At 45.7% G+C, this 27,798-nt stretch overlaps 2 protein-coding genes across 6 annotated transcripts in view; one reads left to right on the forward strand and one right to left on the reverse strand.

Moving 5' to 3' along the window:
• Positions 1-27,798, forward strand: part of KCND3 (potassium voltage-gated channel subfamily D member 3) — a 220,862-nt gene that overhangs the window by 148,488 nt on the left and 44,576 nt on the right. The gene's annotated exons all lie outside the window — the stretch shown is intronic.
• DDX20 (DEAD-box helicase 20) overlaps positions 25,329-27,798 on the reverse strand; it is a 61,789-nt gene continuing 59,319 nt past the window's right edge. The window contains exon 12 of the mRNA XM_074381249.1: positions 25,329-25,445. The gene's annotated coding sequence lies outside the window, so the exon portion shown is untranslated. The remainder of the gene's footprint in view (positions 25,446-27,798) is intronic.

The following is a 27,798-nucleotide window of genomic DNA, read 5'->3' on the forward strand; positions in this document are numbered from 1 at the left end:
AGAGCACCCTGGGGAGCCTTTAAGTTGCAGGTAGAGGAGCCTATGAGAAATTTGAGGCACGTTCAGAAAGGCAGGAGAAAAACCAGGAAAGAATTGTGTCCCAGAAGCCAGGAGAATTGAACTGCAACACGGGAGGGGGGCAGTTTTCAAGTCTCAGATGCTGCGGAGAGAATGGAAAAAACTTTACACCCACTGGATTCCACAGCAGAGGCCATCAGTGACCTTGGCGAGCATGTTTCGCTGTAGACAGCAGGGCTCACCGTGTGAATGGAAAGTAAGGACACTGAGAGAATGCACATGGACTGCACTGAAGAACCAGGGCTAGGAAGGAAAGGCAAGCAATAGCAGCAGGACGCAGGGTCAAGAGAGGTGTATTTGTCTTGACGGAGCACAAGCTTTGAGCTTGGAAGAGAGTAGCAGAGAGGGAGAGGTTGAAGATGATGTCTGATGAAGGCACAATTGATGGAACAAAGTCCTTAAGGAGGCAGGAGGGAACAGGATGCTGGGTGTGCCAGCAGGATTAGGTCTGACCTGAGCAAGGCTGCCTTCTACAGTGACGTGGAGGGAGAGAGAGAAGGACGCAAGCGGACACAGGTAACTGTGTGCTGTTACGTAGAGAGGCAGGTGGCCACCATTTTCTCTGGAACATCAGAGGCAAGATCTTCTGTCTCAAGTGAAGGGATGGGAGTGAGGAGGTTTGAGGAAAGGGATGAACATTTGTAAAAGCTGTGTGGAGGATGAAAAAGGTGTTTCCAGGGGATAGTCAGGGACCTGGGCAGACGGTGGTTGTTAGGATGGTCCACATGGGTTCCGGGGCCAGCTGGGGTGGTGGCAGGGCTCAGGGTGAGGTGAGAGCAGATGTCAGGTTCTCAGTGACTGGAAAGCTGATCGATGGCAGAGACCAAAAAGAGGATAGAAGTGTTTATCTAGCGTTAACGAAGCTGGATCCTTTAACAAATGGAAATAGGAGTAATAAATGCAATAATTCTGTAGTGGCATTGCTTATCAAAGAGGGGTCTCCCCACCTCCTGGAAAAATGAGCTTCCATCCTGGAGAGGTCTGCAGGGACATGATGAACTTGAAGACAGAGCCTGTATCCAATTTGCCTTCATCTCATGTTCTTCCTCTCCAGCATTCCATGTGTCACAGGTCATTTGAAAGCGTTGGGTGGCCGAGTGGGTGAGGGAGTGCCTTGCTCCCATCCTGAGAGACACTGAACCTGCATTTCCTGCTTAGACCTCACCTCTTTCTCTCTCCGAGAGGTGCTCCCCGAGTCTGCGCTCTCCTGTGTGCAGGCCACTTCTCTTCTGGGGTCATACGGGGAATTGGAAGGTAGAGAAAGGGGAAGAAGCCGTGTTTACTGTCACTCTCAGCATGAGCCAAAGTCCCAGAGAACATAAACTTGCCCACCTATCCAGCTCCATTCCCAGACTCCATTTTATGCCAGCATAAAATGATTGGCACATCGTCCGCCAGTACTTGGGTTTTTGGTGTCTCTAAATAACACTGCGAAATGTTGCCAAAGGAACAGCAGTTAACACTGTGTAAGGGGAAGCACAAGGTTCAAATCTGAGGAGGCTGTTTTTACAACCCTAGTTCGATTCTCTCCATGGGCTTATTTTGTCCTTACCACTCTCTTCTTCCCAGCCTGGTACCAATGTCTGCGTCAGAGAACCCTGAAATGCAGGGCAGAAGGTACTTCACTGACTCCTGCAGTCAAAACAAAGCAAGATGTCCACCCAGGCAAGGGGGACCCCTGCTCACCCATTCCCAGAAGCCACCCAGATGCCCCCCAAAGGAGCAGAAACAGACGGGCTTTGTTTTCACCTCTCCTTGTGGGCCCGTGAGGCCTGCCCCACTTTCTGGAAACGGAGGTTGGGGCCCATACCATCTGGAGGGACTAGGCAACCTTTGCCTTCCCTTGTCACTCATGGGGAAAAGCCAAGCAATGCAACCCTCCATGTAACACAGCTTCCAGAAAATCCACATGGTAGGGCCTCCGGTGGGACTGGAGTCTGTCAGAACCACACCGGTCACTCTGTGCATAAGCCTCTGTCCCTTGCAGGAGTTCCAAGGGCCTTGCTATGGAAACAACAAACTCCAGGAGCTGTTGTGACTCTCTCACCCCCTCCAAAGATCCCAGCTAGCATTTTTCTGAGCTCAGCTTGAGCTCAGGTCTAGGAACAAATCTATAACTCAGAGGGCGAAAGACAATGAAAGCAATGCAGAATCCCAGCCAAGCTCAATCCAGACCATGTAAGAATGAGCATCATTTATTCATTCATTCAGCTAAGGGTGGAACTCATGCCTGTAAAGATGCTAACCATGCCAGAAATAAACACAGCATAATCTTTGCCCTCAAGAGGCTGTCTATACTCATGTTCTCTGTTTCGTAACTGATCGCAGAGACTGTTGGAATCCAAGGACCCAAAGCAGAGAAGGTGGGGAGAGCTGGGATTTCTCCTTCCTTAACAGAATCCCTGAGTTTTTGGTACCCCTCCCCAGCTTTCTCTCTTCTCCGACAGTGCCTCTTGGTTCATTCTATCTGCCACATGTTCTCAGCGCATGTGTGCAACTGAGTTGGAAAGGCACCTGCCACACAGAGACAGTCCTACAGATGGAGGCTGGGGCCACTCCGCTGGCAGAGTCACAGCATTAATTAGCTACTCCGTGGGCCGCCCGTCGGTCACTCCCAGAGCGAAAGCCTCCTTGGCATCGTTTTCCACCCCTGCTCACTAGTCGCCCAGGCCTTGGCTGAGATCGTTTTTCCAGTCCTCCCAGCCCTGCCGCATCTTTCCCAGCCTGGACGTCACTCAGTGGCATTTCCTCTCCGCCCAGAGCCTCACTGGACCCCTCCAGGGAGAGTGGTACTGCTTCCTCACTCTAGGACCCTGACATTCGTGGGGGTCCTTTCTGCTCTCATGACTGCTCCCCACAGAGACACTAAAATGGAACGACTGCATTAAAGGGCAGGTAGGCATCTGGGCAGTGTGGCCCACTGGGTGGGGGGTGCACAGCTGGGGCCCATGTGGAGCCCAGTGCCAACCCACCCTCACCATCAGCCCTTCTGCCAGTTCTGTGAGTCCCTGTACCCTGTGTATGCCCTGTTTGTCAAGAGCAGTCCTGAATCTGAAACACCTGGGCCCCTTTCTGGTTGGCACTTGGGACCCGCAATGCCCATACTGCCTCCCAGATGCCCTGTTTCCCAGCTGTCTTCCCTCTCTCCAGGACATGCTTTTATGCCACAGAGTCCCAGTGTGCCCTGGCCTAGAGGCAGAGTCTGAGAAGCAGAAATGGTTGGAAATGGCATATCTCGGTGAAGAGTCAGCCCCTGACCACCAGGCCTGTACTCCCAGGGTCCCTTGGGCATGGCCTTCTGCCAAGCTGACCGTCCTTCTAAGTTCTTTCTTCTCTCTTAAACAGCCCCAAACAAGCAGACACTGAAATGAGACATTAAAGTGAATGTAAGCAGAGTGGGGAAATGCCTAGAAAAGGCCAAACACACTAAAGGAAGATGGGCCTGGTAGAGCAGAAGGAGCCAGGGAAGTGACATGACTATGCCCCTATGTGGTGGCCTCATTTTCTGCAACAGGCAATTTAGCTGCTTACAATTGCCTCATTTACCCTTCACATCAACCCCAAAAGATAAGTCGTATTTTCCCTTGTTACGTAAATGAAGACACCTCGGAGAATTTAACTTGCTCTAAGTTGCATGAAGACTAAATTGAGCAAGCTGATTCTAGAGAAAGAAGAACCTTTCCAGAGGAGGTGCCCAGCAAGCCTCAGGAAGTGGTAGGTGGAGAGTCAGGAATAATTCTGTTTTCTGATATTTACCTACTGAGAAAGAGAGTGATGAGACAAGTTCACATAAGCTCCTGGGTCCTCCTGTCTGTTAGATGGAACTCAGGCCTGAAGTGGACATCAGGGAAGAGAACTGCGCAGGGAAAGAGAAACACTGCATGTCTGGAAGGTGCATCTTGTCTGAACCTGGGAGCCAGAGGAGGCCACCAGCTGAGAGGATTGGGAGAAGGGTGTGCCACGTACTGCCTGCCAAATGACGATGTCCCAACAGCACAGGATGAAAAGGAATTGTGATAGGGCCTCTGACTAATTAGATGACTGCAAGTATTCTGCTAAAAGCAGAAGAGCTGATAAATTTTTTACTTGACCTACTAATAATTTTATCCTTTAAAAGGTGGAACAGACAAATAGGGGAACTGAGTCTAGACTTCATTGTGATCCACAGAAAAAAAATGAATTATTTATATGAAGACTGCTGGTCTCCAAAGGACGAGGACTTGACTGTTTTCTTCACTGTGGTGTCCCCTCTGCCTAGAACAGTTGGCCGGCCATTGTAGTTGCCGAATTATTTGTGTCGTGATCAAAAAGAGTAGGGATGGGAAGCTGGAGGAGCAGCCACGTCACCCGAGCATGACTGACAGCCTGGGGAGGGACACTGAGCATCCTCAGACATCAGCCTGAGACTTTATAAAGGGAGAGTTTACAGAGTGCAATGGAGCGGGAAGTTTAGTTCCACAGCCAGAGAAGCCAAAGAGGAATACAGCTTAGGTGGGGCAGGAAGATTATAAAAGTGAAATGTCTATATTACAGTCACCAACCATGCCCACCTTAGAAAAAAAAACATCAAAAGCAATGACTTACAAATTTCTGAATGGGGCGGGGGAGGAGCGCAGAAAATAAAGCACTTCGAGAATCTAATGAAAACTGTAAACACTTCCCCCATTTAAAAAAAAAAAAAAAAAACAAGACACACCAATACAATGTATAATTTTAGAGTTCGGAGACCTGTTGTTAAGATGATCTAATATGAAGGAATGCTTGCGGGGAATTCCCACCTGGAAAAGGTACAGGGCCCATCAGAAGATGAGAGGGCCCTGTCACAGAGGAGCTGTACAGAGGGCACAATACTCTGCAAGAAGTGTGTCTGGAGGTCTGAGACCAGGATTGTGTCCCCCAAAATTCATACGTTGGAAATGAAGTTCCAACGCTATAGTTATTAAGAGGTGGGGCTTCTAGGAAGTGATGACATCATAACTGCAGAGGCCTCATGAATGGGATTAGTTTCCTTCCAAAAAAAAAAAGGCCCAGGGGAGTTTGTTCACTGCTTTCACCATGTGAGTATGCAGTGAGAACAGTCATCTCTGAGGATCAGGCCCTCACTGGACACCACATCTGCTGGCACCTGAAACTTGGACTTTCCAGCCTGCAGAACTATGAGAAAGTCATGTTTGTTGTTTCTAATCCACCCAGTTTATGGTACTATGTTATAGCAGCTCAGATGGACTAAGACACCCAGAGGAAACCGTTTTTCAAAGAATTCCAGTCAAAAAACAGGGGCACTTTGGTATTTCTGTGGTGGTTATGGTTGACAACAAGGATTCAGAATCAGACCCACCTGGTTGAATCTTAGCTTTGTGACTTTGGTCAAGTTCTTTAATCCCACCAAGCTTCTGTCTCCTTATCTGTAAAATGGAGATAATATCCGTTCTCAAAGGGCTATTGTAAAAAAATAAATGCGATAATGCGCAGTAAGTGCTTGGCCTAGTGCCTGGCACATTTGGTTCAATACATACCGGCCATCATTATTAGCATCACTCCCTCCGTGTAATGCTCTCCCTCTCCTTTTCTATCAAACCCTTAAATAAAGGTTAGCTTTTAGTGGTTTTGTTATTTTTAAGTAATGCCTGAAGCAGGAAAATGAACAAGGTAAAGGACTGCTCCTTGGGGAAATGACATAATGTTAGCTTTGTCCAAAAGCAAGATCTAACAAAAGGGAATTAGGATAATGCTGAAGGGCAGGAAGGAATACAACAAACACACCTGTGTGGAGAACCAGGCCTCTGGAGAAGAGAAAGGAAAATAAAAGCACCTGCCTCTTGTTTGCTTCCATCTTTCTCACCAAAGGGAACAGATTTTGATTTGACGCATCAGGAAGTGCGCATCTATCACCTGTGAATGAGGTCAAGCCTGCAGACCTAGGAACTTGATGTCTCAGGACTGAAAGAACGGGCGGGTACAATAGCTGAAATGTCGGGAATTGTTGAGAAAGCACGTGGAACAGCATTCATGCTCGAAGACTGGAAACAGCTTTTTCAAGAACCAAGATTCTAGAAGTTCTGGGTCGATCAGCCTGATGTCAAACTGATGAAACTCTAAAAAGATAGAGCGATCAATAGATTGTGTGTGTGCACTTGGGAAAGAGATAGACCCAGGAGCCAGCAGGGGCTCACTAAAAACAAATCATGCAAAATGTAAATGATTTCCTTTTCCTAGTAGGATATCTTTTTTAGAACCCCAGGGGAATACAGTTGGCATATAGCTTGATTTCAGGAAAATATTTAATGAAGTTATTCCCTATCACATTGTGAGTAAAATACAGAGGTGCGATCTGAACAATAGTACCACCATGTGACTTCAAAACTCTCCTCCGAAAGTACCAGCTCTTTTTCCCAAGTGTCAAGAGATTATTTTAAAAGGTGATTCGCGAACAGGCCTCTGTCTTTGGCCTTGTCTGTGGTTTTATTTTTATAAGTGATCATAAAAGACAGAAGCCACGTTACTGGAGGCGTTGATAGCGCACACCTGGGAAAGTTAAAATAAATTACCAGATGCATACAGCAGCAGGATTTAAGCATACTCCACCACCTGGAATGATGGGTTTACCCCGCATAAAGTGTAATGGAGACATCTAGAAGAATTCCAAGTCGTTTACGGAGCTGTCCCACCCTCAAGGACCTGGAGTACAACTCCCCACTCTGTAGTGTGGGCTGCAAGGAGTGGCTTCCTTCCAAACAGCACAGTACGGGAAGAAGGGTGTAACTTTAAGTTGACTTGACGGTGGAGAGGCCTGGCAAAACGACCTCAGCCCAGGTGAGCAAGGTCAACCTCAACGGTGATGCATCACATGGATTGTACGTGCCCTCAGTATGCCATGATGAGGGCAGCACCTCTATGGTCTCCCCCAAAAGCACTCAGTCTTATTATGAGAAAAACACCAGACAAATTCCAATTGGGGAACATTCTACAAAATGCCTGACCAGTACTCTTTGAAACTCTCAATGTCATCAAAATCAAAGAAAGTCTGAGCAACTGTGACAATCTAGAGGGGCCGAGGGAGACATGGCAACCAAATGTAACACCGTGTCCTGGATGGGGATCCTAGGCAGAAACCAAGGACGGCTGAATAAAGTCTGGACTTAGATACTAATATATCAATATTGGTTCATCAATTGTGAAAAACGTGCCAGACTATGATGTAAGATGCTAATAGTAGGGGAAACTGAGTGTGGGCTTTAGGGGAACTCTCTGTCCCATCTTCACAATTTTTCTGTAAGTGTAAAACTTCTAAAATGAAAAGATTCTTTATAAAACATAACGGTTACAAGTGCAAACTTCTGCACTAAAGCATAAAAATGACTTAGTATGTTAGTGTTTCTTGAGGGGCATCTAAATTAGACACAGCTTATGGGAAAGACATCTAAGACTTTTAATTGACCACAGTCTCAATCCACGGTGCTGGGCAACATAGCCGTGAATGAGCCTATGTGGTCCTATGCTGCATCAACGGCCCTTGGGAGTCTAAATCCGGCAACTAAGTGGGACTCTGTACTGCGTAGACCACGTGGGAGTCTCAACTCTGAGCCAAAACTTCCTGGTCCAAATCCAGGTTCTGTCACATACTAGCTTTACGAGCCCAGTCAAGTCACTAAACCATTCTCATGCTCAGTTTCCTCATTTATAAATTGAGCTAATAATGATGGCTACCTGATAGAGCTGTGAGACAGAGCAGGGCCCCTGGCACATAATAACTACTTAAAACGTGGATCTCTCTGAGCAGCAGAGGTCTGCTTATTTTTTAGAGTAAGCCTCATATCAGAAGGATATCCAGTATCTCAGAGAGCATTATCAGGTGGGGGAATGATGAGAGGCTCATGAAGTTACTGCAGAGAAAAGACGGGGCCTGGGAGCTGTTAGATCAGAGGGCAGAGTGAGGGCTAGCAGAGGAGTGACTGTCTTGGTCATTAATTCACTGAGACCCTAAATATGTCCCTAAGCCTGTCTGGATATTTTCTTCCTTTATCTTCAAATACAGACAAGGACACTTTTTGGTCAGTTTTGTAGGGTGACTGAGAGGATAAAATGACTTAATACATATGGAAGGAAGTGCACTGAATGAAAGCCAACTGTGGTTAATCAACATATGTTGGTATTAAAAGTAACTTAAATGTCTATTTCTCTTTGTGCCAATTCACAGGGTGTAGGAAAAAGTAAGAAACACTCTTATTTGAAATGCTTATTTTGTTTAAACTGGAAAAGGCTGGGCACGGTGGCTCAAGCCTGTAATCCCAGCACTTTGGGAGGCCGAGGCAGGTGGATCACGAGGTCGAGAGATCGAGACCATCCTGGCCAACATGGTGAAACTGTCTCTACTAAAAATACAAAAATTAGCTGGGTGTGGTGGCGTGCACCTGTAGTCCCAGCTACTCGAGAGGCTGAGGCAGGAAAATTGCTTGAACCCAGGAGGCGGAGGTTGCAGTGAGCCGAGATTGTGCCACTGCACTCCAGCCTGGTGCCTGGTGACAGAGTGAGACTCTGTCTCAAAAAAATAAATAAATAAATAAAAATAATGAAAAATAAAAAAATAAACTGGAAAGCCACCAGGCGCAAGTGAAGGGCACTGGGGATGGAGTTTGGAATTCTGAACTCATAGAGAAGTCGAGGCCAGACTGGAGAGAATACACAGGCCTTAGACTCAGGGGTGGGATCTTAGGAAATTTACCCAACATCTGTGAACCTCAGTTTCCCAGCCACAAAATGGATAACATCAACCTCCCAGGGTTTCTGGGGGGTCTATGTGCGTGAACAGACCAGCACACTGGAAGCTCTTAGTCATGCTGTTTCCTTATAATCCACCCCTCAGGAAGCTATGAGGAAATGGTGATGATCCTAATTACCCCTACCCACAGGGCCTATCAGGTGAGATTGTCGCTGCCCTTGGAGGCTTCTGGAGCTCAGGAGAGAAAAAGCCCACCCTCACAGGAAACAAACATAGAAGGCACAGGGAAGCAACCTACAGAGCAACTAACAGAGTCCAACAGAGTACAAAGAATTGTAACCCATCCCAGACTCTTTCACAAACACTTTCTATCAAGCTCTTATCAGTTGATTAGATTCTTTGTAAAGTCAGAGCCCAGAGGAAATCAGATTACTGGGAGGGAGTGCGACTGGGCTGGTGTGAGAGACAGGGAGTCACTGCCAAACTGCCCACGGAGACTGTGGATTAGAAGGAAACATGGGGAGCCCTGAGAAGGCAGGCGACCCAACCTGGCAGTGCTCAGTTCCAGATAGGGACATGGCAGACAGAGTACCTGTGACTTGGTCCTTCAGAGTTCATGTTGACTTGTCACAAAGCTCAGATGGTCAAAGTCTCTTGTCCAGGATCCACCCATGTGAACTTCAACATCCTTCAGAACATAAAGCCATGCATTATGCCCAAACTTTCATTCCCTAGAGATTTCTGAAGATGTTACCACATGCTTTTGGAGAAAAAAGTAACAGCAATGTATTAAAAAAAAATTACAGAGCCTGAATTTATTTTATTTAGCCTGTAAACTAAATGATCACAGATGTGTTAACCGGAAAGAGGTTCTGATCCAAACCCCAAGAGAGGGTTCTTGGACCTCACACAAGAAAGAATTTGAGGTGAGTCTGTAAAGTGAAAGCAAGTTTATCAAGAAAGTAAAGGAATAAAAGAATGGCTGCTCCATAGGCAGAGCAGCAGCATGGGCTGCTCGACTGAGTATATTTATAGTTAAATCTTGAGTATATGCTAAACAAGGGGTGGATTATTCATAAGTTTTCTGGGAAAAGGGTAGGGATGTCCTGAAACTAAAGGCTCCTCCCCTTCTTAGACTATATAAGGTAACTTCCAAATGTTTCCATGGCATTTCTAAACTATCAAGGCATTCTGGGAGTGTCTTCTAGTATGCTACTGATTATAATTAGAGTATAACGAGCAGTGAGCATGACCAGAGGTCACTTTCCTTGCCATCTTGGTTTTGGCCAGTTTTTTTACTGCATCCTGTTTTATCAGCAGAGTCTTTGTGACCTGTATCTTGTGCCAACGTCCGAGCTTATCCTGAGACTTAGAATGCCTAACCCCCTGGGAATGCAGCCCAGTAGGTCTCAGCCTTATTTTACCCAGCCCCTATTCAGGATGGAGTCGCTCTGCTTCAAACGCCTCTGACAGATGGACCTGGATTTACATAAAATGACACAATTATTGATTTTCTGAATATCTGTTGGTAAAAATCAACAACTAAAAATGATCCTCTCCCTGCCCTTGAACCCCCTACCCAGCCATTGTCAAGCCACAGAGGCTCCCCGCCAGGGCCAGCACAAACATCTGAAAGCAGGGCTTCCAAAGGTCAGGATTTAAACTCTCAGTTAGCTGTGGCTGATTCCCTCCCAGATCCCCAGCCAGTGCTGCCTCAATCTCTGCAGGTTGCTTTGGAAGATGATCAGCCTGGAGTTTGTCTGAGAAACAGCTCTCAGCTTAACTCTTAGAGGCACTGAGCACCCTTCAAGCCGCAGGGATCCAGGTTGCCTCCTGTTCTTTCAAGTTGGTCTGAACACTTGGATGTAATGAGTTGGCTTCTCTGTACTCATCACAGGGCCTATATTTTAAGAAGGATGTTGACAGACTGAAGCATGTTCACAGCTGGGCATCCTGGCTGGTGGAGGGCCTGGACCATGTGCTACTAGAAAAGTTGAGGAGGAGCCTGCTGGTTGTCTTCAACTATTTGCAGGATCATCACTTATAAAAAGAAGTAATAAATTTCTGCGTATTTTCAGAAGGCAAAATGAGGACCCAGGTATGTGAGTTAAAGATTTGGGCTTAATTCTGAGAAGACTTTTTCCACAGTTGGTGTCTCTGATAGTCTGATAGCATGGAAAAGTCATTAGTTCTTCATTATCGCAGAAGTGCAAAGCCTGGGTGACCTCCTGCCAAGATTGCGGTTGAGGAGTTCCACTTTGAATGGAAGACTAGATTAGAAGATCTCTAAACTCCTTTCCAAGTTTCAAGTTACATGTTTCTGTCTTCTCAGTAAGTACAGAGAACAGAGACTAAGGACTAGAGCTTAGACAGAAGGAACTGAGACAAATATGGAGAATGGGGAGAAAATCCTTAAGTTTAGTAAGTCTTGGGGTTGGTTTTTCAAGCTCTTGTGTGTTGTTTTTCAAGCTCCGCTTTGTGGAAAGGGAAGTAAATATGAGTCTAAGTCCCAGGATCAGATTTGGCTTCTGCTTTGGTGTTTAAAGACATCTACCCCTAGGGCCGGGCGCGGTGGCTCAAGCCTGTAATCCCAGCACTTTGGGAGGCCGAGGCAGGTGGATCATGAGGTCAACAGATCGAGACCATCCTGGTCAACATGGTGAAACCCCGTCTCTACTAAAGATACAAAAAATTAGCTGGGCATGGTGGCACGTGCCTGTAATCCCAGCTACTCAGGAGGCTGAGGCAGGAGAATTGCCTGAACCCAGGAGGCAGAGGTTGTGGTGAACCGAGATGACGCCATTGCACTCCAGCCTGGGTAGCAAGAGCGAAACTCCATCTCAAAAAAATTAATTAATTAATTAATTAATTAATTAAATAAAAGACATCTACCCCTTACGAGAACATTCTATCCAAATCCACGTGGGCATCTATAGCGACTTTTATGTCCTGGACTTTATCCCCTTTTCCAGTTTTAAGGTGGTAGCAGGAACAGGAAGAGAGCCAGATGCAGATCTGTAACCCCCTTCATGGGTCAAATCCTTGATCTGATCCCATGGAAAATGACAGAGTAGATAAATGGCATTAGACCTCTTCAAGTGAGCCTCTCAAGTGACTCAGAGTTTTACTTCCCAGCTTCCGAGGATGCATTCGTACCTGATTGGATAACTGATCTTATGTCTACTCCTGGCCTATGTTCCCTGGGCCCTGAATCCAAACCCTGGAAAGTCCTTCTCCCTCCTGAAATAAGCCTGTTCAAGCCCACTTCTTGTTGGGTTTTCTTTATTCTTTCTTTTTCGGTTTATTTAATCAGATAAGTTTGTTCTTTTTAAAGATTTTTAACCACCACTGCCTACCATCATCTTCCTTGAATATCTATCTATACACTATTTTTTAGCTATCTATATGAGGATATACTCCCCTGCAGATTAAGAAATTGATTAAGGAGGTGATATTGAGATATCAAGAGAGTCTATTTTAGACTTCTGGCCTTCATGTATGGGCAGCAGAAGGCAGAGTAATTGTGCCAGAAATCAGCACCACCAACATTTGGACAGCGTTCTCTTTAATTTGTTCTTTTCCTCATCCAACAAATTCTGGCTGGCTTGCTGCTCTTGCTCTGACCTGCCTGAATTTCTTATTTTGAGCATGATTCCTAAGAAACTGAGGACTTGTTACCAGCTTGAAGTATAATTTCAAGCAAGTTACCTTTCTTTCTGGGCCCCAGGCTCCTTGTCATTGAGCCCTTGACTGCCCCTATGGGCTTCATTGGGAAAAGCCATTCATTAAGGATATACTGGATGCCGATAAAACAGGTGCAAGGTTCCAGGCTGCTTGCAAGCAAGGGAAGGTCTGCACTACTCATCCCAGATTCTAAAAGGTTTCCAGCATCTGTCAAGATCCAACTGTAAACTGGGCACCATAATTGGGCCCTTAGTATCTCTAGCAAATTTGCTTGACACCTTTGCAGAGCAGTGGATGGATCAGACACAGTGTCAAGCGGTGAGCCTGTTAATGGGCAAAGCAGAGATATGTCAAAACTGGCAAAAATAAAGTCCTCCAGTTCTTCTCAATCTCCGTAAAAACAAGTGAATGCAGATGCTCAGCTGTCACCAGGAATCAGGGACCAAGGCCAGTTTGGCAACACTGCCAGTGTATGGACCTGCTGCTTTCTTGGCTCTCGTCCCTCTTGCCTCCCACCTGCCCCTGAAACTTTAATTACCTCCTGGACCCAGTATGATGTCTGTTTGCTGGTGGTGAGCTGGAGGAGGGAGGAGAGATGGCTCCCGGAGAAGTACAGAAGCCCATCAGCCTTCACAGCAACCATAGGGAACAGAGTGGCTGCTTTTAGTTATAAAGACATCTTGGTGGGAAGATTTAGCAAAGATGTATTTATTCCATTAGAACTATACCTCCCTTCAGCATCGTTATCTCCAGCATCACATTTGTCACTCTGCCACTGCATTCTGGGGGGACACACAGAGACTCTCTCTGAATCGAAACTGAGTTTTCAGATGGAGCAGTTCTGAGTCTAGGTGACCAGCTGGACTTGGGGCTCAGCTTTCCCTGAACTGCCTTGGAAATCGTTCTGGCTGCTGCATACTTTAGGGAAAAGGCATCAGGTGAGATCTGTTTTCAGAAAAAAAAAGGAAAGGGATTGCGAGAATGGAGAAATATGAGTAAAAATGATAAAAGAGATGATTGGAGAATTATAGTATTGTTTATTATAGTATCGTTTATTACAGATACTTTTTGTCAACATAACCCTCCCTAGAAACCTGCTCAGGATAGGCCTGGGGCTGGGGATCACTGAGCCTTCTTGAGTGAAATGCCTCTGAGCCTTCCAGCCAGAAGGGTTTGTCCTGGTAGCAGCTGATAACACTTGCTGTTTGGAGAGACAGTGAGGAAGCTGGCCCAGCTAGGGCAGAGGGTTTGCATTGGTGACTAATGGGAGGTGGTGCTGCATAGTATAAACACACTCTTTTTTATCTTTTCAATCAAGAGAAGCAACAGCTACAAACCCAGACAGAAACTCATAAAATGAGACAATTATTATGAGACAGCCACAGGTAGATGGAAGCAAAGGATAGGTCCTATCCTTGTTCACAATGCCACGGGGAAATTGTGTGAATGCCAAGTTCTGTGATGAAAGGAAAAAGCCTTCGTCAGACTTGCTGCCCACACCAAACACAGCCCTGAGCCCAGCGAGCATAGATGGAGCTATCGGCACGGGGAGTTGCTTCCCACTCCGGATATGCCCCATCAGTGCTGCTGCTCCAGACAGAGGGGCAAGCCTTGGGCTCAGAAATGCTGCTTCCAGAAGCCCATAAACAAAAGTAAGCTGTCTGCCCTCCCTCTTCCAAGAATTCTTGGCAAGTACCAGTTTTTCATTAGTGGAAAGGAAATGGAATAGAATACCCTTGAAACTGCAAACCATTTTTCTTACTTATTCTCTATCCCAGGGCTCTAGAGAAAAGATAGCAGGATCCCCTGCTGGGTCCCTTGGAGCCCCATTTCTTCTTCCTCTGCTTAGCCCTGGCTGATCATCAGGGTGTCCTGGAGCAGGAGAGAGAGAAGAGCTCTCGTATCAACATTCCTCACCCAGGAGGGCAGCAGAGCAAAGTGAAGATCATATACAGATATGGAGTCGCACAGGCTAGCCAGTTAGAGATGTGTAACCTCTCTAAGACTCAGGTTCCTCATATGTATCAGGGTTATAATAACAGTGCCAGCCTTACAGGATTGTTACAACTTAATGCATGTAAAGTTCTTAGTCCAGTGCTTGGCATGTGCTTACTGCTCACTATAAGTTAGCTCGCCACTGTGATTATTATCTGCTCCTGGCCCTCATTGGGAATTCCAATGCTTAACTTGCAATGTAGGCGGGTATCAAAATTCTGTCTGCTTAGAGTCCTGGGACCCCTGGCAATATCTCTAATTCCTGTGCAAGATGTGTTCCTGCATCATGAACCAACTTAAAGTCAAGGGACCAAGTGCTGGGAATCACAGGACATGGGTGTGCTCACTTGGGCTCCACTCCTAGGCTGCACCAGCTCCCTTCCTTCTTCTCTTGGCACTTCTGTTTCCTGTCTCTGCTTTCACTCATGGGCAATTCCAGTTGTCATCTGCATGCACATCTGTTCTCATAGCAAACATATACTACATATGAATATCTTCAGTTTTGCTGTGCACTTAGGCAAACTACTTAACCATTCTGTGCCTTAGTTTTCCCATCCAAACACTGGGAATAACCATACACACTAAGTATTCCTAATCCCCAAATTCCAAAGCTGAAACACTTCAAAATCTGAAATTTTTTGGTTGTTTACATGATGCACAAAGAAAATGCTCAGTGGAGTATTGGATTTTGGATTAGGGATGCTCAACCATAAGTATAATGTGAATATTCCAAAATCCAAAAAGGTCCAAGATCCAAAACACTTCTGGTCCCAAGTCTTTTGGATAAGGGATACTCAACCTGTAGTACCAGCCTCGTAGGGTTGTTGGAGATCAAACCAGGTAATTAATGTGAAGCACTTAGAACAAAGATCAGCGTATCTCAAGTGATCATTAAACATTAGCTGTTATTATCACGGACATTATTATTATTATTATAGAAACTTCACATCTCCCACGAGTAGGGATTTTGCTCTGAGGTGCCAGTGTCCTATGGAAACCCTGAATGAACTCTTCAGCCTTAGAAAACATTCAGAAACTATGAACTCATTGACATAGTAAACCAACTGTGAGTGACCTCCTGACCCAGATAAGCGTTAAAATTCAGAAAGATTAAGAGCCCCGAGCCAAACCTGAGGGCCTGAGACCTGCATGTCTTCATGTGTTCATGGCAGGTGATGGTGAGCATGTGCACATAAAAAGGAAGAGCACGTGTCCTTGACTTGAAAGCTGAAAGTCAAGATTTTATGGTCCCATGGCTGCATACTCTAAAAGAAAACATCTCACAAGGAGTGAGAGACTCTAAAAATGAAATTATAACAATAAAAATCACATATACTTCCAACAAGGAAGAAAAATGAGACATCTAAAGAAATCAATATGGCTACCTGGGAAACCTCTAATGAACCTAGATTTTAAAAAGACAAAAGCTACAATTACAGCAAGTATTGGATAAATGGCTAATATCTTTAATATATAAAGAGCTCATGCAAATCAATAATGAAATCCCTAAGGCACAATAGAAAAGTGAGTCAAGGATATAATAAACAATTCACTAAAGAAGAAATAAAGCTGGCTTTCCAACAGATGGAAAATCTTGAATCTTACTAGTGATTGCAGTGAAAATTCAAACAACTAGATAGCTATGTTTACCTTGTAAATTAGCAAAGAATTTTATTTTGATTTTTAGTGATACCCTACCTGATGCTGGTGAGGGTGCCACAAAATAGTCCCATTCAAGCACTGCAGATGGGATATGGCTTTTAGGAGAGTCACTTACTGGGTCTCTCCCAAGGAAAAAGTGCTAGTTTAGAAGTACTGTCATTAATAATATTTGTATAAGCAAAAATTAGAATCAGAATGCATCCATATAGAATAATGTTTATGATTATTTCAGATGGTAGTGTGGGAAAAAGCAGGACACAAAATTATACAGACAATATCTAACTATGACTTAAAAAAAAAACAAGACTAGAAGAAAACAAATTACAATGATGGTATCTTTGGGTGGCAGAACCATGGATGATGTTTAATTCTTTCTGCAATTTTGCTTGGTGATCAGATTTTTTGCAATGGTTGTGCATTACTTTTATTATGGAAAAATAAACTTTATTATAATACTGGAGACGTGGAAAGAATAGGAAGAGAGCTCACACTACAGAGGACAAATCCAACAGACAAGTGCATTTCTGAGGTCCAATGTAAGGGGTCCTTAAAGTTTCAAGTGGATCTGGCTTGTGGGCAGGGCTACAATCAACATGAAGAGCTTGTGCTGTGTGAACATGGCAGGGACGAGTGTGCTGCCTGGGAGGCACATGCAGCATTTAAGGCACACCTGAGTGTGATGGGTATTGTGTCACAAAGTAGGAAGAATCCTGTACCTCCAACATATGGGTCAAAAAATACTGACAGTGTCATAGATATCAGTGATATCAGTGATCACCAGCCTAGTCCATTATTTCCCAAAGTGTGGTCCCTGGACGAGTCGTGGACTCAGAATGACTCCAAATAATGCTGATGCGGTGTAGGGGACATATGGACATGGAATTATTATTTTTTTAAGTTTTTCTTCCTGAATTTCAATTTTTCCAGTGATACCAAAAAGAAATCTTAATTTGATGCTGGGATATCTTTTAACACTGTTACTGTAATGTCAGGAGTTTGGTCTGCGTCCTGCTGCTTGCCACACAGAAAGCCAATCACCAGACAAGTACTGCCAGGGAAAAAGGCTTTAGTCAGGGCTACAGCCAAGGAGAATGAGAGATCGGTCTCAAATCCATCTCCTCAACCAACTAAAGTTAGGGATGTGTATATAAAAGCAGGAAAGAAATGCAACTATGTGTGGGAAAACAGGATTCAAGGAGGGGAATGGAAGAGGAGTTGGAAAAGAGGAATCGCTGTGGGTGAGGGTCTGGCATCTCATTGTCTGGATGCAATGACCTGGTGAGTTTCGGTCCCTTGATACTCTCTGGGAGGCCTGAGGGTCGGTTTTCTGAAGACAGAACTCAAATAAGATAAATGCAAGTTTCAAGCTTTAAGATCAGGAAAGTCAATTTCTATGTTTATCCAAAAAACAGTAAACATCAGTTTGATGGGACAGCTGGCCAATTTCAACATCTCTTTAACCCTTGTTCATCTCCCTTTCTAACCAAGTAGGAGCAGGCTTCAGGCTCAGTTCCTCAAGCAGACAACAGCATCTGAATAGAATTCAGTAATACATGTGGTGTGTGGGTATGGCAGAATCACCAGGGCGGGAGAAGAATTAACATAGTTTGGTAAATATTGAACTAGTCCAGAACTTTGGGCATCTAGGACATAAAGGGTCAGGGAGGCAGGGTGACTTGCTGTAAGTCAATCAACTGGCCAATACCAAGCCTGGACTCCCTGCTTCAACTACGAGCTCTTTTCCCAAGCTCTCCTGCTTTCCACACGGAGCTGTCAATATTTCTCCACTTTCCTTCAAAAAGCACACTTAGTCCTATCTTGTTCTTTGCTGTCATTGTTATTTCTTTCTTGTTTGAGCTTTTTTTTTTTTTTTTTTTTTTTTTTTTTTTTTTTTTTTGAGTTGGGAGAGAGCATGGGATCATGCTATCAGCCTAATTAAAAATGTTTTTAGTTTGCCTCTGCACTTTCCGCAAGCCTCAGTTTTTCCTAAAAATCCAGCATCTTCCGCATTCTTCCCAAGGGACCACACTATTCCTCAATGCTGAGTATTGTCTGATGACATTTAAAGCAGACTTTTTCTTTTGCTTTTGTCTTCAAATGTGAACTTTTCAGAGAGTCTCTAGTGCAGCCCTATTAGTGACCTTAGATGCTTCCTGATTATAGTTATTTGTGCTTATGTAGTCAGAATTTTCCCCAAAGTGTCTCTGGGCATGGATTTACACCTCAGCTCTGCCTGCACTGCTAACTAGCTGAGGGACCCTGTGCAAGTCATTCACCCTTACTGAACAGGCAATAACACTGCCCTACTTAGCTCTGAGGGTTGCCGTGAGGACCAAATGAGTGGCAGTCACCAAGATGCTCTGCAGGGCATAATGCGCCCCACAATTAAATGTGTTATTCAGCTCCTATGATTTTCTTTTGCTTTTCAAATCAAGAATGCTCTTCAGACTGGACAGTGTAAAACCAGCATCATTAGAAAAGAACTAAAGCTCAAAATAGGAGCAAAGACAGAGAGTAGCTCACTCTTTAAAGCAACTCAATCCCTGAGTGTCTCAGAACCATCAGGTCTGATCTGCAGAACTGTGATGGATGTGTCAGGCTGTGTTCGATCAGGGACCAGAGTAGGTTCCATGGAGGTAGAACAGGAGGGCCCGTGAGGACTTTGGCCACTGTTGCTGTGAGAAACCACTGAAAGAAACTACGAAGTTTAGATAAGAAAAGACTCACAAGATGGCACACACATGCCACTGCTTGCTTAGACTTAGGGATTCCTCCAAAAACCTCGTGATTTGTGGAACACCTCCCCACCCCACACCCTGCGCAGCCCCCCAGGACATTCCTCAGAATCTCACCATTTCCCCAGCAGGCCTCTCAGCAGTAATGGGGAAGAAGTAGAGAGCCCATGAAGCAGTAGGACCCCCACTCCTGTGATTCCACCCATAGCCACTGTGCAGGCCCCCTGCCATCTGTCTGGGTTCAGATCATGCCTCAACACTTAAAAACCATGTGACCTTGGGAGGGGACTGGGTCTTGGATTTCCCATCATATGGAAATGGTATGTTGCTCATAGTCGTGTTACAGGGTGTAGATAAGATGACATAAATTCTTAGCACAAAGTATATTCTCAAAAGATGCTAGATTGTTTTTGGTTTGGGTTCTGGGTTTGTTTTTTGTTTTGTTTTGTTTCATTTTTTGTTTTTTGCCTTCTCCACTTCCTGTAGCCTATCTATTTCTGCTTATATAAAGCTGACTGTTTCAAAAAATTAAACACAGACTTACCATATGATCCAGCAATTCCACTCTGGTTGTACACGCACCCAAAAGAATTGAAAGTATTGAAGGCAGGGACTCCAACAGCTATTTGTATACCCATGTTCATAGCAGCATTATTCACAATAGCCAAAAGGTGGGAACAACTCAGTGTCCATCCACGGATGAATGGACAAGCAAATTGTGGCCTATCCATATAGTGGAATATTATTTGACCTAAAAAGGAAGGAAATTCTGACATGTGCTACAACATAGATGAATCTCAAAGACATTACGGTAAGAAAAAATAAGCCAGACACAAAGGACAAATACTGAGGGAGTCCACTTATATGAAGTATTTAGAGTAGTCAAATCCATAGAGACAGAAAGTGGAATCATGGTTGCTGGGGGCTAAGAGGAGAGGGTCAATGGGGAGTCACTGTCTAATGGGTGTGGAGTTTCCGTTTGGGAAGATGGAAGGAGCTCAGGAGATGGATGGTGGCATAGCAGTTTAAACAATGTCACCGAACAGTATGCCCAGAAATCACAAATGAATGAAATAGAAATGTGATGTTATATGTATTTTACTACAGTTAAAAAATTGCTTACACAACAAAAAAATACATTTTAATTTCAGTTATGACATAATTTTAGAAATATTGAAATGTGAAAATCAAGTAAATCTTTAGAATAAAAAGAATATGGTTTTTAACACTAAAAAAAGAAAAGATTGCTTCAGCCCCCACACAAAGAAGAGGATAAAAATATAATCCATGGCTCATTGTCAAAGGCATGGAGAGACCAGGCCTTAGGGGGAAATCCCAGACAGAGTATTGGTTATAATTGCCTGAAAAGAACTACCATTACTCATAGTTCTGGGGAACAGAGTAGACAGTGCAGGAGATGAACCCCGCATCTTCTGTGACATCAACACACATGCACACCCTCAGAGCCAGCCATCCCCACCAGCCACTTCCAAACAGCAGAGGGGCTGCAGGATGCTCAGGGTCCCAGGGACTGTCCCCTCGGCCCCTACCTCCCAGGAAAAGCAGGAGGCCATACCTGGTGGTGGAGATGACAGGAGCCCATGGTGAAGCGCATCTGGCTATTGGTACTGGAGGAGGAAAAGACACAAACTGGGCCTCCAGTTGGGGGTGGTGAGGAGAAGCTCACCACTGGGTGTTTCCGGAATATGTCCTGAGCCCCACAGCCTTCGGCTTACCTCCTAGAAAACCTGGGTCCCAGAGCAACCCTGTGACCCAGGACCAGAACACCCACCCAGGGCTTCCTGAGCAGGTGGGTAACCAGGCATCTCTGAGCTCTCTCTCCAGCACCACCACAGACCCAGCACATTTCTAATGGCTTCAGTTAATGGTGCCAAAGGTCCCCCCATGTGCACTCGAGGTCTCTGAGCTGGGCTGGCTCACACCTGGAGACAAGGCCACACCAGCTGCATTTGCAGGTGCCACACTGTCTAGCTGCTGAGACCCAGGACTCCTGTTCTGGAACCAGCTCCACTGGCAGCTAGCTGTAAGGTAACTGACCTCACTGGGCCTTTCACACCCATCCATAAAATATTTACTACGTTCCATGCCCCTGGGACCTCTGCAAATGGGGCGTGAAAATCTCTGGGGCATTCCACAGGCATTTACTGAGCACTTATCATCTGAAGACAGCGGGTCTCCTAGAAGGATAATGAGAAGGGTAAAAACAGATCCTGTCCTTGAAGAGCATAATTGTGTCCTAGGGCTGCTGTAATAATGTGCCACAAACTAGCCAGCTTAGAACAACAGAAATTCATTCTCTCACAGTTCTGGAGGCTTGAAGTCCAAGGTCAAGGTGTGGGCAGGGTTGGTTGGTCTTGGAAGGCTCTCAGGGATAACCTTCCCCTGCCTCTGTCCTGGTCATTGCCAGCATTCCTTGCCATTTCATGACTTACAGATGCCTTACTCCAAAGTCAGTCTCTGTCTTCACGTGGCCGTCCTCCCCTGTGTCTGTGTCCAGCTTCTTAGTTTCTTCTTTTCTTATAAAGACATCAGTCATCAGGTTAGGGCCAACCCTCATCCAGTATCTCCACCTCTTAACTTGATTACATCCACGAAGACCCTATTTCAAATGAGGTCATCTTCTTAGATTCCGGGGTCAGGACTTAAGATATCTTTTTGGAAAACATGATTCAATCCAGGGAGCTTCCAAAAGTAAGAGTGAATACAAGGTAGCAAAGGAGAAGCTGCAAAAACTTCAGAGCCAAATAGAATTGGGCTTTTTTAACCTCTCAGAACTTCAATGTACTCCACTGTAAAATGGAATAGCTGTATCTACATTGCAAGGTATAATATATACAAGGCAACAGGCGCATGTAGGCACCAAGTACTAATATTTGTATGACTATTTTTATTAACTGAAGGACAAGATACAAGAAGACGATGTAGCATAGAAGAGGTTCAAGCCAAATATCCTAGAGCAAGACTCCGTTGGATTGTAAGGAACAAGATTAGCTTAATGGAATAGACATTTGGAGTGACATTTGAAGTTGGAAAGATGGACAGGATTTTGACAGGTAGAACCAGCAGGAGGGAATTCCAGGAAGTGGCGGCTACATAAACAAGCCTTGGAGGCAGGAGAGTTTAGAGCAGATTTGGAGAAGAGCTGGAGTTCCATTTGGCTGGAACATTGGGAAATGAATAATGAGTAACGGTAATTAGGGTTGTAAAAGAGCATTTGGGCCACAGAGCATGAGGAGTTGGCATTTAATTCATAGGCAATGGGGGAGCCAATGAATGTTTCTTGGAAGGAGGGATGCAATTAAGCCTGCATTTCAGAAAATTAATCTGACTGCAGTGTGCAGGATCAGGGAGTTCTGCAACCTCTAGAACGGGGAGCAATCAGGGCCTGAAGCCCAAGGAAAGGTTTCCTGGTTCTGGTTAAAGACAGAAGGTGGGTGGTGGAAAGCGTCCGTGGACTCAGTCATGGCTTGGCTGTTCACCTTGGACAACTCATATAACCTCTGTGATTACAGCTGCCTCATTGTAAGATGGGGTGAGCCAGTGACAGGTGCTGGGAGACCATCAAGACCCTCACACGGCTAACAATTCCCAGCCTGAGGAGACACCAGCAGACCTGGGAACTGCTTTCACAGGGCATCTTGCGGGTGCAGAGCGGGATCATCTACTCAAACCTCTGTCCTAACACCTGCTCCTCTTCCTGTCCTTCTGGGATACCAGGAGCCTTCCAGATGTCTGAGCTTTGGGGAGGCCAGGGCCCAGTCAGGCTGCTGGCGAGCTGTGAGCAGTCTTAATTGTTCCACATTAAGTTAACTTTCACCTCGATCTTACTTTAGAATTCTGTGAATATTTATGAGTGAGCTCTTGCTTAATGAGGAGGGGAAGAGAGACATTAATGAGCTTTCTTTCCCGGATGGGTTTAGGGAATTTTCTTTTTTTTTTTTTTTTTTGGCTTCACATCTCTAATCTGAATTCCAATGACGATGTCCCTTCTTCCTCCTGGTTCTTCAGAGGCAAGAAGACCTGCTGTAACTTTTCACTGCTACCATCCAGGTGGAATCTAAGCACACAAATGCAAAAGCTGAAGTAATCTCACACTGTCAGGCTAGGGAGAGGGCTCTTCGCCCTGCAGCAGAGTGTTTGTAAGTGCACACGTGTGAGTGTGTGTAAGAGGCTGTGTGTGCACACGTGTGAGTGCGTGTGAGAGGCTGTGTGTGCACACGTGTGAGTGCGTGTGAGAGGTTGTGTGTACACATGTGAGTGCGTGTGAGAGGCTTTGTGTGCACACGTGTGAGAAGCTGTGTGCACACGTGTGAGAGGCTGTGTGTGCACACGTGTGAGTGCGTGTGAGAGGCTGTGTGTGCACACGTGTGAGTGCGTGTGAGAGGTTGTGTGTACACATGTGAGTGCGTGTGAGAGGCTTTGTGTGCACACGTGTGAGAAGCTGTGTGCACACGTGTGAGAGGCTGTGTGTGCACACGTGTGAGTGCGTGTGAGAGGCTGTGTGTGCACATTTGTAGCCACACGTGGGGAAGCGTGAGCTCTCCTAAAAGCAAGAAGGTCTGGCTGGGCTCATATGTAAATCACTCTGATGGTCCCACTCTGAAAAGAAGAGGTGAAAGCCCCTGAAAAGACAGGTGAAATCCCCTCCCTGGCACAACATGAGGTTGTTTCTCCCTGGCCTCCCCTACGCCTTTCAGTCAAGGGGACTCTCCAGCTCGCTCCATCTGGTCTTTGATGTGATGTTAGTCACTTTGCACCTCAGTGTACAATTGGCCAAAGCCAGTAGGAATTTGTTCTCAAGAACTCCTGCTGGGGCAGAAGCCTCGGGCCCTGACTCAGCAGATCCTCTTCAGTCCTCCCAGCCCTGGTCCTCCTTCCCCTCTGCTTGGTGGCCATCCTTGCTCCAAATCCCCTCCCCACACCAGCTGCATCTTTTGCAGCAGCTTCACTGCTTAGAACCACCAGCCTAGGAGGGAGATTGAAGTGCCCAGCCCTGGAGCCTGGCTGGCAAGACAGCTGCCTCATAATAGTGTGTGTGTGTGTGTGTGTGTGTGTGTGTGTGTGTGTGTGTGTCTGTGGGAACAGCTCACACCTGGTATTAGGCTAACCTGTCAGCCCTGATGCTGTTAACAGATGCTGAAGAACGAACAACAAAGAGAGAAACTAAAGACTGGTTTTGTGGTATAAAAGGCAAACTAATTACAGCTTCTTATGAGCACGCACTTCACTATTTAAGTCCAATCACATATGCACAGTGGCTGCTTTGCACATATTGAAGCGATAGATCGATTCTGTTGTGGGTTTCGCTTGATTAAAATACTAAGTTCTGTGTCTGTATGCTCAGCTTTCTATCACTCATGCAGTGTTGTGATCTGTTCCCAACTTTTCCCATAAAGTTTAGTTTTGTCAGAAATGTCACGCATGATCTTTTTCATGAAAAATACAGAAAACCAGAAGAAAGAAGGTGGATAGGGTGCTAGGAAGAAATTAAGCATAGTCTGATCACTCAAACCTAACCACTGTTAACACTATCGTGTTATTGTTTGCCTGTTTTCAGTCATTTTTGTCTTAACATAATTTAATGAGTTGAACCCGTAGTGTAAGTCACCTGGGTCAATGTCAGGTCTGTGCTATAATAAACAATGCTGCGATCAATATTTTTATGCATTTACTTCTGAATGACACTCAGGTGAAATCACCGGGCCACTTTTAGTATTGGACATTTTTTTTTTTTTTTAGACGAAGTTTCACTCTTGTTACCCAGGCTGGAGTGCAGTGGCGCGATCTCGGCTCACCGCAACCTCCGCCTCCTGGGTTCAAACAATTCTCCTGCCTCACCCTCCCGAGTAGCTGGGATTACAAGCGTGTGCCACCGTGCCGAGCTAATTTCTGTATTTTTTAGTAGAGATGGGGTTTCACCATGTTGACCAGGATGGTCTCGATCTCTTGACCTCGTGATCCACCTGCCTCGGCCTCCCAAAGTGCTGGGATTATAGGCGTGAGCCACCGCGCCCAGTTGGTCTTGGACATTTTTAAACCTGTTGATGAATATCACCAAGTCCCTTTCCTAAAGAGTTGTACCAGTCAGCAGTGTATGAAAGTGCCCGTCTCAGTGCATCCCCACCAGGACTATTTTCTCATTTATTTTCTCCCCAATTGTTGCTGTTTTGATGAGCTAAAACGACAGTACTTTCTTGGTGTCCCACTTTACCTTTTCTTAACAAATAGTGAGAGTCGGTATTTTTCCATGTGTTCACAACATTTCAAAGTTAAAGGAAAAAACATCGAGACTGTATATTGGGTACAGCATACACCACTCAGGTGACTAAAGTCTCAGAATTCACCACCAAACTTCATCCATGTACCTTGAAAATATTGAAATTTTTAAAAACATCGATACGCACATGTATGCGCACATCCAGGTGTGTAGGAGACGCACCCTGTGCTTGCAGACTGCAGCAGACACAGACGCAGCTCAGAGCTCAGGTGCTTCCGAGTGTATTCAGTAGGTGCCAGTGCATGTAGTTGGGATGGGTCGTGATTTCACTTTCCTGTGGGAGCAAGGGAGGTGAAATGAGAAAAACTTAAGTTCCTTACTCACTCCGACTCAAGTCCAGGGCTACCAAGTGAGTCGTTGTATGAGTTGGGACAAGTGACTTCTCTTTCTCTTTAGGATTTTGTTTCCCCACCGCCTGTAAAGTGGCTGACAATAATACCTATGACAGAATTGTGGAGGATAGTACATGAGGAATGAAGACGCAGTAGAAGCCCCCACCCTCGGTAGGAATGGCCCCTGTCTTTCCCCGTTCGGGTTGTGAAGGCGGGTTTGGACATCACTGAGGATTCACTGGACGACCACTCCTTGAGAACCACACAATCCTCTACTCTGTTCTCCAGTCACTAGGAAGGAACTGGGTTCATTCTTCAGTCCTGCAGACGTTTGTGGAGTGAATGAAGGAAGCTCCATGTGAATGTATGCAAGACTTTCCTGGAGGAAGCAAGGGAGCCAGGGTCAGCTCTACTCCTTCCAGCTACTGGACAGATGCAGCCAGGCCTTTTCAGGGAGAGAGGCTGCCGTGCTTGGACCCCACCCTTTCCCAGAGAGGCCACATGGTAGAGGTTTGCCTCCTGGCCACACCCTGCTGAGCTGTACGTCTGGGCCAAGTCACTGAAACGGCCTATGCCTTGGTTTCTCCATCTCTAACACAGGAGTATCAGTGGCACCTACCTCACTGACTGCTGCAAGGATTAAACGAGATGATTCATGTGAAGCTCTTGGTGCCTGGCACAGCATTAGCGCTCAGGGTGGCCCCAGATTGCCTCCCTCTTCCCCTCATTTCCTCCCCGGAATCCTAGGAGTCACTGCTGGCAGTGGAGGTAGGGGCTGGGCAGCTTTCCAAAGAGGAATTTGTGTATGTGTGGGAACATCCAGGAAGGCCCAGAAATTCCTGCCCACCTTCTATCTTGGCCTCTCTGAGGAGCAGTTCTTATGGACTGCAGGTATGATATGCCAAAGAAAACCACAACTGGATAATAGTTAAAGCAGTAAAAATTTATTTTATTCAGGACTATTGCAACAAGGGAAAAGAGACCTCAATATAGAACTGGGCTGAATTCTCAATGTAACAAGAAGTGGGAATTTATAGCCAAGGAGCAGGGCCAGGGGTGTTCGTGGGTGGAAAATTACTAAGAGGAAAAACATCATTGGTAAGGGGGATTCTGGCTAAACCAGCCTAACAGGATTTTTGCTGAAGTCAGGCCAGAGTGATTAGATATCAGCCGGGAGATGGCAGGGGATGAGGAAGCCAGCAGATATCAAGGCTGATCTGATACCCATTTAGCAGGATTCTTACTAAAAATAAGGCAATACAAAGACAGACGTGGGAGTCCAATAGTGGAGGCCTAGCTGGGAAGAGGATTCAGAGAAGCCTGATCAGGGTTTGGTCAAGGAGAGACTCTGTGTCACATGAAGGTAAATGGCTGATCAGGAAGGAAAAGATGAAGGAAGGAGAGAAAGGAAGAGAAGAGAGCGAAACATCACTGTGCTAATCGCAATGAAACTTGCAAAGGGGCAAAGGGGTTGGTCTTAGCCCTCAGCTGAGATGGCGCACAGAAGGCAGGACTCAGTTTGTCTGGATGTCCCATAAATTCTAGTCCATTTCTACCACCAAGGCTCTAGGGATTCAGACAGACCACCTTGCCTCCCTGGGCCTCATTTGCTTCCTCTGCCAAAGAGAGAGAGCCAGTTGTTCTTCTCTGAGGCAGGAGGAGGCTAAACAGACCAAGGGCCCATTGCTTTGTGTTCTTTCTAACAAAGGTACCACAAGAGTCAAGGTACAAAGATAGCTGGGTATTCTGCCATTTAATAAAAATATTAGGGCCCTGGGTGGGCCTCCTTAATATGGCTGAGCAGACGCGCCCTAGGGACTCTGGTAGAGAAGATAAATAAGCACGTGCCTAGGACAGCAGAAGCTGTGGGCGGTGGAGACAGCCATCAAGGATGGCATCTGGGCAGCTGGGCACCTGGGCCTGTGTCCCCTGCACAAGCCGGATGTCTGAAGAAAAAGGGAACTTGTGTCAGTATCAGTTTTCTGGCAATAACTTTCAGGCTCCTAAAGCAGATCTTTGTATCAGCAGTAGGGGTTTCTTTGGTCATAAGGTCTCTGCTTTAAGCATCTGTTAAAACCAGGTTAATCTGAACGATAAGAAAATAGGCTGACAGAGGCACATCAGTCACTCGTCACTCAGTTAATCCCTGGCACTGCATATACCTAGCGAGTGCCCGCCACATGATACGCAGAGCTCATGCCAGGTTATGTCGACACAGTTCAGGCCTCGGGATACATCCAGGTCTTGTTCACAGGGGTGTTACTTAGAGTGGATTCTCAATGCATGCTGTTTCCT

This window comes from Saimiri boliviensis, chromosome 11 (assembly GCF_048565385.1).
Source record: "Saimiri boliviensis isolate mSaiBol1 chromosome 11, mSaiBol1.pri, whole genome shotgun sequence".
Taxonomy (NCBI): Eukaryota; Metazoa; Chordata; class Mammalia; order Primates; family Cebidae; genus Saimiri; species Saimiri boliviensis.